Source organism: Acomys russatus, chromosome 14 (genome assembly GCF_903995435.1).
Source record: "Acomys russatus chromosome 14, mAcoRus1.1, whole genome shotgun sequence".
In the NCBI taxonomy this organism is placed as follows: Eukaryota; Metazoa; Chordata; class Mammalia; order Rodentia; family Muridae; genus Acomys; species Acomys russatus.
In genome coordinates this window covers 54,240,447-54,251,023 of record NC_067150.1, presented here as the reverse complement: position 1 = coordinate 54,251,023, position 10,577 = coordinate 54,240,447, and the positions used below count along the sequence as shown (strand labels likewise).

The following is a 10,577-nucleotide window of genomic DNA, read 5'->3' as shown; positions in this document are numbered from 1 at the left end:
ATCTACAAGTAAAAACGTCACAATAGGCACTTCCAAATACACTGTTTGTTAAAGGTTTATTTGGTGAGTGCAGGTGCCAGAGTCCAGATGGATCCTTTGGAGCTGGAGTTACAGGTGGCTGTGAGCCACTCAGTGTGAGCATTGTGAACTACACCTAGGTCCTCTGGAAGGGCAGCAAGCCTTACAAAGCATTAGAGTGGGTTTTAGCAATTCTAAGTACGAGCTGAAACCGTGGGAGAGTTTGCTAGAGATCTACATAAACAGAGGACTCAGAGCTAAGCGCTGGCTTAGTTCCGTGCTTCCCAGCAACTAAGTTGAGCTGACCCCTGGTGACTTCCATATCTCTGTCTAGCTAATAGCAGGAAGTCAGTGAGCACCCAGGGAAGACCTTATTCTTAGCAATGCAGGCCCCATAGTTGCTCAAGTAGACTTTTAAAAGTTAAAGTCTTTGTTTGTTTGCTTCAACTTTTAATTATGTGCACGCCCATGTGTAGGTATGTGCAGGTGAGTAAAGGTACACTCGGAGGCCAGAAGAGAGTGTCAGATCCCCTGCAGCTGGAGTTACAAGTGGCTGTGAGCTGCCTGACATGGGTGGGTAGTGGGAACTAAACTCTGTAAGAGCAGCAAGCACTCTTAACAATTGAGCTGTGCCTCCAGCCCTTTCATTAAAATTTAAATTTCATTCTGTGGTGCTATGTTTTATGGAGGAGATGATACATATGCATGGCTCAAATCTAAATAATAATATGAAAATAGCCCAGGCTGGAGGGCAGAGAGAAAATGGAATGTTTGTGTGCTGTGGGCTGGCTGTTGGTATACCATCTTGGTGCATCAGCAGAGCACTTGGCCAAAAGCAAGGCTCGGCTAGCGCCTGCGGTGTTGCCGCCCCTGTCTAGCAAACCACTTCCTCCAGCTAGGCCCCACCTTCCCAAGGTTTCACAAAACATTTCCACCAACTGGGAACCAATTGCTGTTCTAACTCCTGAGCCTGTAAGGGATATTCTACAACTAAACCATAAATGGCCATGAAAAGCATCTGCCCACACGAAGTACCTGGCACAGTGTAGGTTCCTGTAGATGCTATTCCCCCCCCCCCCCCATGTCTCCTCATTCACAATACAGACCAGGCATAATGGCCTAGGATGAGGTGTATATGGAATAGGTTTATTCTGCCTCCTCTTTCTATACAGTCAGTATAAGAACACAACCTGGCCAACAGTGGTGGCACACACCTTTAATCCCAGCACTCTGAAGGCAGAGGCAGGCAGATTGTCCTGGGAAACAAAAACAAAAACAAAAAGCCCAGCAACAACAACAAAAACACAGTCTGTGGCAAGCAGAAGGAAGGACTGTAGGTGCTATTTTTCAGCAGCAGTTGCAAATATGGATTGAAGTTAGTTGGTGACAAAATATCTGAAGAAAAAAGATTTCTTTTAGCTTGTGGTTTCAACTGCTTTGAAGCAGAAGGAGAGGCAAAGCATTCTGGGAGGGGCTCAAGGGAGAGCAAGACTGTGCACGTCATGTTAAGCAGGAAGGAGGAAGGACAGAGGAAGTTCAGGATGAAGGCTGCCCCTTGGAGACACCCGCACAGTGCTCAGACCAGGCTCCACCTTCTAACAGTCTATGCAGTTGTGCATCAGCCAGTTGATGGATGAAGTCACTGGAGAAACTGGGCCCCTCACTGGAAGTTCATATAAAATCATCTCTTAGATAACCCTGTCTCAGCAGCATCCCCAGCTGGGGGACCAAGCCTTTGTCACTGGAGCCTCTGGAGGACATGACAGGTTCAAGCCGTGGCATGCCGTCATCAGTGCGGATGATGGGCACGTAACAGAAACACGAGTTCTGACTTCCAGGCTCGTGGCATAGGGCAGGAGCACAGCCTGCACTCAGAGTCCCCAAAATGTCTGGACTAGGTGCTGAGCCAGCACAAAAAGGAGATTACACAAGGTGGCCTGTGGAAATGACTTTTGTCAATGGAATGAAGGAGGGTGGTGACAGATCAGTAATAAAAGCCAAACCATTCTTATCTGAGAACTCACCTGAAGGTCGTTAAGGGCTCACTCGCATCCTGAGCCCCAGGGCTTGCCCGATGCCAAAGGACTCCAAAGGTAGCTTCTTGAATTCTTTGGTTTTTTTCTTAATCTTATTTATTTGTTGTGTATGTGTGTGTATGGGGGAGGGGGGTGCAACTGTGTTACAGCATGGGTGTGGAGGTCAGAGGACCACTTACAAGAGTTAATTTGACTTCTATTCTGTGGGTTCTGGGTGGGGGAGCAATCTTAGGGTGTCAGGCTTGACAACAGGTGCTTCTCCTCCCTAGGCCACCTTGCTGGACTGCTTCTCAGATTCTTTTGTTTGTTTGTTTGTTTGGTTGGTTGGTTGGTTTTTGGTTTTTTCGAGACAGGGTTTCTCTGTGTAGCCTTGACTGTCCTGGACTTGCTTTGTAGACCAGGCTGGCCTCGAACTCACAGCAATCTACCTGCCTCTGCCTCCCAAGTGCTGGGATTAAAGGCATGCGCCACCACCGCCCGGCTGCTTCTCAGATTTTTATAGTCAACAATAGTTTTTGTTGTTTAGAAAGGAGCAGATAAGCCTTGGTTGGATGACAACATATTGTCAAGTACTGTGTCATCTTCCATTTTTCCTCTGTGACAGCTCCAGGGTACCTTGGGAGGACAGACGTCATACCTTGTAGTTGTACACGCAGCCAGAAGTCAGCACTGAAAAGCACTTTATTTCCCTTTTGGGGCCTTACTGGGTGGGTGGAGTTCCTTCAGCCGAAAGCTGGCCATCTGACTCTGCCACCACTGAGCGGATGCATGAGATACACCCGAGAACAGTTGGATGCAGATCGACAGCTCATGAACTGGCCCCCAGATCACACCAGTGGGTTTGGCTCAGCTGGGAGAATGCATGCCTAGCATTCATGAAGTTCTGCATATGATGCGCAGCATCACAGAAACCAGATGTGCCTGTGCTTGCAGCAGGTGGAGAAAGAAGATCAGAAGTTCAAGGCCATCCTTGGCTACAAAGTGTATTTGGGTGCAAGCTGAGTTCATCTCAAAAAACAAAACAAGGGGGCTGGAGACATGGCTCAGAGGTTAAGAGCACTGGCTGTTCTTCCAGAGGTCCTGAGTTCAATTCCCAGCAACCACATGGTGGCTCATAACCATCTATAATGAGATCCGGTACCCTCTTCTGACCTGAAGGCACACATGCAGGCAGAATACTGTATAAATAGTAAATAAATAAATCTTTAAAATGAAAGAGAAGGGAGAAGGAGGTGAAATAAGTCCGCTGTGGTGGCGCACACTAGTAGCGCACACTTATCCATCACTACGAAGCTGACGCAAGAGAATCAAGACCAGCTTGTGTTACATAGTAATACTGCGTCTCAGAAAGCATTACAAACAAACAGACAAGAAACCCAAAGACATGAACTAAGGGAAAATAATTAACTCAAACACCAGCTAGAGTATCCTAACATATATGTTGCATATTTGATCTCTGGCGCCTGGAACATATATTAAAATTCACACAGATGAGACGTACTTTAGAGCTGACATCCAATTTTCCAATTTCTTTTCTTTTCATTTCTAGTCTGGCAGTAGGAGTTCACATTGCCTTTCATATACAGGAGGGAGCAGCTACTCCTCGGACTTATAAAGAATAGAATGGGATCTGCTAGGGGAAGAATTAAATAGAATTCATTCCCAAGGCATTGATGCTCTAAGACCTGGCTAGCAGGAACTCCAGATGGTCGGTTCAAGGTCCTGGATTTCCTCCTTATCTTTGCTTTCTCATCCTCCAGCAACAACAACAACCAGCTCCCAACTGACTCTGTAGCTTCCCAGATAGTCCCCGCCTCTCTGCTTTCTTTCTTCCTATTCTTCTGAGACAATGTAATATTTCTCAGCCCCAGATATTAATATACTGTGTTGATAGGTTTAAAATAAAAATTAAAAAAAAAAACAAAACCAAAAACCCAAGGTGCTAGCCTCGGAGGCAGAGCTAGGTCAAGGAGAGCATCTATTGCCAGCTTTGGTCTCCTGGGGAGTGCACCCAGGAGCTTAGCATGGGACCAGGAGAATGAGTAGAGAAAAAATATCCAGAAGCTACAAAGGGGAATTGCATTTATGTGACTTCACAAAACATCTAAAGCTCTGGATGGCTAAAGAGCTCATAAACAATGTCAAAAGGCAAATGGCAGGCGAGAGGGCACCACCAAGGTCGGGGGTTTAGCCCCAAAGCACCCTGGGTTCAATGGTCAGTGCTACAAAAAGAAAAAGAAAACGGGCCTGCCCTTGAAGAGTACTCTGCAGTTTAAAAAGGAAAATAGAAAGCTAACGGAGTAGGAGGGTTGACTTTGAAAATGCAGCTCAAGGAAAGCCCAAGATGCAAGCCTCTAGAAGACATGATGTGGCAGGTGGGTGACCTTATTTTGACCAAAGAAATAGAACAGAAGCAAGGGGATGGAGCTACATAAACCAGGCGAAGTGGGACACATGCCTATAATGACAGCACTTGGGAGTTAGAGATAGAGCACTTGGAGGAGAGATGGCCCCACTGTTAAGAGCACTTGCTGCTCTTTAGAGGACCAGAGTTTGGTTCCTACCACCCACGTTGGGTGTCTCACAACCACCTATAACTCTAACTCCAAGGGACCTGATGCCCTCTTCTGGCCTCCTTGGGCATCCATAGGCACAGGGCGGGGACACACACATACGCACACTTTCGTTTGTTTCGTTTTTTTGGGTTTTTGAGACAGGGTTTCTCTGTGTAGCCTTGGTTGTTCTTGACTCACTTTGTAGGCCAAGCTGGCCTCGAACTCACAGAGCTCTGTCTGCCTCCCAAGTGCTAGGATTAAAGGCGTGCACCACCACACCTGGCTGCATACACACATTTTCTTTTTTCTTTTTCTTTTCTTTTATTTTATTAATTTATTCATATTACATCTCAATGGTTATCCCATCCCTTGTATCCTCTCATTCCTCCCTCCCTCCCATTTTCCCCTTACTCCCCTCTCCTATGACTGTGACTGAGGAGGACTTCCTCCCCCTGTATATGCTCATAGGGTATCAAGTCTCTTCTTGGTAGCCTACTATCCTTCCTCTGAGTGCCACCAGGTCTCCCCATCCAGGGGACGTGATCAAATATGAGGCATCAGAGTACGTGTGAAAGTCAGACCCCAATCTCCACTCAACTGTGGAGAATGTCCTGTCCATTGGCTAGATCTGGGTAGGGGTTTGAAGTTTACTGCCTGTATTGTCCTTGGCTGGTTCCATAGTTTGAGCGGGATCCCTGGGCTCAAATCTGCCTATCATAATGTTCTTCTTGTAGGTTTCTAGGACCCTCTGGATCCTTCTACTTTGCCATTCTTCCATGCTTCTCTCATCTAGAGTCCAAATAAGATGTCCTCCTCTCTGTCCCAGTTTCCTGGTAAGTGAAGACTTTCATGGGACATGCCCCTTGGACTAGTATGCAGATATAAGTGAGTATATACCATTTGAGTCTTTCTGCTTCTGGGTTAACTCACTCATTATGATCATTTCTAGTTCAATCCATTTGTCCACAAATTTCGGGAATTCCTTGTTTTTAATAGCTGAGTAGTATTCCATAGTGTAAATGTACCACAGTTTCTTTATCCATTCTTCTACTGAGGGACACTTAGGCTGTTTCCATGTTCTGGCTATTATGAATAAGGCTGCTATGAACACGGTTAAGCAAATTTTCTTGTTGCATGCACACACTTTCAAACAAAAAGTAAAAGGGTCCTGAATTGTGCCAGTATTGGAGAGAAAAGCTTCACGAGCCACAGCTATGCCCACTGTAGGAAAAGCCAGGATGAAGAGCATGTCATAGCTGAGACCATCTCTTGGACCTTCTTTAGTAAGAGACAGTCAACCATTAGGCTAATTGCATGGAGTCAAGTGATGGATGAGACCACTGTCACCCTAGGATAAATGTCAAGTGAACTGTTGAGGGCTTGTATGTGCCAGGCATTGTTCTAAGCACTTTATGACAACTAACATGCCTCACCCTCACCGCACCACCATGCCAGATGTGGTGGTACTAATTCCTGATGTTGTTACAAAACTCAAGAGAGAGTAGCTTCTAAGCTTGGGTCCAGCATGCAAAGCCAGGCAGATTGGCTCCAGAGTCCTCGACCCTTAAATGTCATACCTACCTCCTCCCCAACCCCAGGCATCCTTGGAGTTTTCTCACTGAATCAGTTGACCGTGGTTTTTCTTTTTGTTGCTTTATTCTGTTTTCTTTTCCTTTTATTACGTTTTTAATTTATTGCGTGTGGAACGCACACACTAGTGTTCGTATGTGTAGGCCAGAAGACAACTTTATGAGTCAGTTCTCTCCTCTGAGCGTATGACCCTGGGGATTGACTCAAAGCTGTCATGCTTGGTGGCAAAGGCCTTTATGCACTGAGCCATTTCTCTGGACTTTGGCTTAATTTCAAAGAAGGACAGCCAGTGCTGAGCTCTGCAGGCTCTGTGCAAAATTCCATGAAGGCCTTAGACCACAACTGAAGTTCTAGTGTGGCCATGAACCCAGGTGCGCGTTCCAATAGGTGGCTAATCCATCCAAGTCTTCTGGCAACGCCTGACACCCAGAACCTTGGATCCAGAAGGTCTGAGCCAGTCACTTCAGAAATTGTCCAGGAGACTGGAGAGATGACTCAGCACGGAAGAGCTTACTCTGAGTTGTTTCTGTTGTTGTTGGTTTTTTGTTTGTTTGTTTGTTTGTTTTTAGCTCAGGCTGCCCTTGACTTGATGTATAGTCAGTGATGGCCTTCAACTTCTGATCCTCCGGCCTCCACCTCCCAAGGCTGTGAGCCCCCATCGCTGGGTCTAGCCCAGGCTGCCGCCTAAGGGATCTTGAGAAGGATTTTACTGGGTCAACTCAATCGCCAATCTTTACCTCAAACGTTCAGTGTAACACGCAGGTGCCAATCCAGCAAGATCTCTGTACAAAGAGAGACCTCTTTCTCATCTTTCTCCCTTACCAAATCATAAGCCCAACTCCAGCCCTGGCTGCCTAGTGGCAGAAATAACTCAGCAGAAGTCAGGAATGCAGCTTGCACAAGGCCACTGGGTTAATTCCCAGCATCCCACAAAACCAGCCATGGCGGCATATGCCTGCTATCTCAGTACTCGGGAAGCAAGAAGTTGGGAAGTTTCGGATCATTTCCAGCTACTTGATGAGTTTGAGGCCAGCCTAGAATACATGAAGGCACTGCCCCAGAAAACCCACGGTTGGCGAGATGGCTCAGTGGTTAGACTGGAGTTCAGTTCTTGAAGAGGACCCGCATTAGGTGTCTTAACGACTGCCTGGAACTCCAGTTTTAGGGACCCAAAGCCTCCTCCAGCACCTGTGCTCACACACGTACCCACATATAATTAAAAATAAAATAAAGCTTTAAAACCAAAATTCCACAGGAATTGAACTCCCAGGATCTCTGGCCCTGGCCTCTCCTCACGCTCGTCTGGCAACCCACTGGCCTCTGCCCTGGCTGCTAGCTGAGTCGGGTATGCTCGCTGCCTGTCCTCTGCCTTCCCAAGCACAAGCCTTGTCTTAGATCTCTCAGAGCGCGGAACATGCTGTTCCTTCCAGGTCAGACCCTTTCCCTGTAGCTCCTCTGCCAGGAAGACAGGCAAATTCTTCATGCAAACAGGGATCATTTTAGGGAGTTGGGGCCCCTCCGCTTGGAATCCGGTTTCTGTGTTCACAAAAAGGAGCTGAGGGGATGGAATTCTCAAGAAGCTGAGATTCAGAGGAGCTGTGGACAGAGTCCTAGGGAAAGAACGTGGGCCTGGGCGTCGGAGTGGGTGGCGAAGGGCAGGACAGAGGAACAGGCTCCCAGGCCCCTCCCGGTTGCCTAGGTGACGGGAGGTGGGAGGAGGACCCAGAAGTGCGGGCTGGGTTTATCCGGCATCTCAGATCTTAATTCCACGGAGTGGCACCCACTTCAGCCGCTTTGATCCCAGCAGCTCAGCCTCCAGGGAGAGTGGGGCGGGAGCACCAACACAGAGGAATTCTTATCCATTCTTTCTGCTCGAGGGTTCTGCCACCACTCAGGGAAATAATGTCAACCCTGGGAAGGGACTAAAGAAAGTCTCCTGGCCTATGTGGTTTTCAGATCCTTGTTTCAAAGGAAATCTTACCCAGAACCGTAATACACAAAGCAAACGCCACAGGATGTGAAAAGTGCCTTCTGTGAAAAGTGGTCTGGGTGTCCATCTGGGAGTGGGGGTGGGGACGACCCTGGGTCTCTTATTGCTACCGCCTTGCTCAAAAAAATATCCTGCAAGTGACTTCTTGGCAGTCTTGAAAACAGCTTTCTAGTGGGCGACCCAGAGCAAGCAAGAGGAAGCAGGGCCTGGAGGGAGCAGAGTGAGAACAGGACCATTGATTCAGAAACTTCTACGGCTGAGGCAGCACAGCCACTCCTTTTGCGGAGGAAACTGAGGCCTGGAGCAAGGCAGTGCCTTACTAGGAGAGGTGTCCTTAAAGGGATAAATATCTTCTATAAAGGAGATGGTTCTGAGTGGCTGAACGCTTGGCTGGCTCCAGCCGTGACTCTTAGATCGAATTCAGGGGTGCCAGATGGTGCAGGGGCGGAGCACAGGCCTGGGGATCTCATCCCGCTGTTACTGGAGGCCCCGTGACCTTGGGGGATTTATTTTAAAGAGGCAGAGGGATCATCCCCGAGTTTGCATGAGGTCCAGAAGAGTAATAGGATTAAATGGTGCTCTAGAGTGGGTTTGGAGTTTTGTTTTTATTTGATTGTTGTTTCTAAACGTCAAGGCTTCATGGGGGCAGGGGGAAAGCACACTGGTTTTTAAAGACTGAATTTGACGGTGAGTTTTAAAAGCCTCACTATTTCCCCCTAATTTTACGTAACTAATTCTAAAGTAAGAGAGAGTCAATTCAGAAAACATGTGAAGAACAGAAAATGAAAGGAAAAAAACAAAATACAGGGACGATAAAGTAACTCCAGAGACTGCCGGTGTGCATTTCTTTTTAGCCTTTTTTCTATTTTTTTCATTCTATAGAATACTTCATATTGTAATTTAAAAAATAATGAGTAATGTGTAACAGATTAATATTAAAGTTAGGGCCTATGAGATGGTTTACTGGCTAGAGGTGTTTGCCACTAAACGTGGCTGGCCTGAGTTTGATGCCTGGAAGTTGTCCTCTGTCCTGCACATGTGTGGCATGGAAACTAACTCTCCCCCAACAACACACAAAATAAAACCTTTTTTTTTTTTTTGAGACAGGGTTTTTCTCTGTGTAATCCTGGTTGTCCTGGAACTTGATCTGTAGACCAGGCTGATCTCGAACTCAGAGACCCTCCTGCCTCTGCCTCCCAAGTGCTAGGATCAAAGAAAGACGTGTGCCACCACCACACCTGGCTTCACCTAACACTTTTTTAAAAGAATATTAAAGTTAAAAATCTGCTTGAGATCTCCCAAACAATACAGGCTATTCTATGTCAAAACTTGCACATATTGCCTACAGGGCATAGAGAAGCCAAGTTGTTGCTCAGCAGACAGCTTCCTCCCTGCTGGCTAGCTTTCACAGTGCTAGAAGGTGCTATCAAGGCCACTGTAGGGAAAATGTCATCCGCAGCCTCACCAAGCTGTGAACTACAATAACAACCCTTGTGGCCCGTGGGTACAATAGTGGCACTGATGTTACAGGGTAATCAACCGCTTTCTGGTTGTGTTTAAGGCCTGATCTACAGGAGGAAACACATACCTATACTGTATATCTGGCCATGGCTGGGGAGCTCGCCAGGGTAGGAGTGAGGCTGTCACTCCGGGGAGCTCGCCAGGGTAGGAGTGAGGCTGTCACTCTCATTCTGCTAAGCAGGCTTTATGTTAAACTGCCCTCCAAATCTTTTACTTATTCTTTTTAAATATATTTTTTATTTAATTTAATTTATGTGCCTTGGTGTGAAGGTGTCAGCTCTTGGCTTTACAGACAGTTGTGAGCTGCCATGTGGGTGCTGGGAATTGAACCCGGGTCCATTTGGAAGAGCAGGCAGTGCTCTTAACCGCTGAGCCATCTCTCCAGCCCTCCAAATCTCCATCTTTTAAACCAGATAGTAGTGCAGCTCTTAGACTTCATCAGAGAAATCTCTTTGTTTCATGGATAGAGGTTAACATAGAAACTCACAACTAGCCAAAGTGCAGAGACTAAGTGTTAGTGGAGTGCTCAGCCTCTCTCTCTCTCTCTCTCTCTCTCTCTCTCTCTCTCTCTCTCTCTCTCTCTCCCCCTCCCTCCCTCCCTCCTTCCCTCCCTCCCACCATGCCTTTGCTCTGTCACCATGGATGCTACTCATTTAAAATTGTATAGACAGTGGGTCTTAGACTCAGCAAGCACTTTGTTGACTCAGCTAGTGCTTTGGCCTTTTTTATTTATTTAGACCAATCATATTTACTGATACTGGAAGGAAGTACACACAAATAGTATTAAATAAATGCGTATTCATTTGTGTATCGTGGAATTATGTGTTTTCTCTGCTCTTTCATTCTTTTTTATTTATTTATTTATTT

At 46.7% G+C, this 10,577-nt stretch overlaps 1 non-coding gene across 1 annotated transcript; it reads right to left on the bottom strand.

Annotated features, from left to right (window-relative positions):
• Positions 1-1,097: 1,097 nt before the first annotated feature.
• LOC127198798 (small nucleolar RNA SNORA51) lies at positions 1,098-1,227 on the bottom strand. The gene has a single exon (XR_007831846.1). It is a non-coding gene; the product is annotated as a small nucleolar RNA SNORA51 (small nucleolar RNA).
• Positions 1,228-10,577: the final 9,350 nt, after the last annotated feature.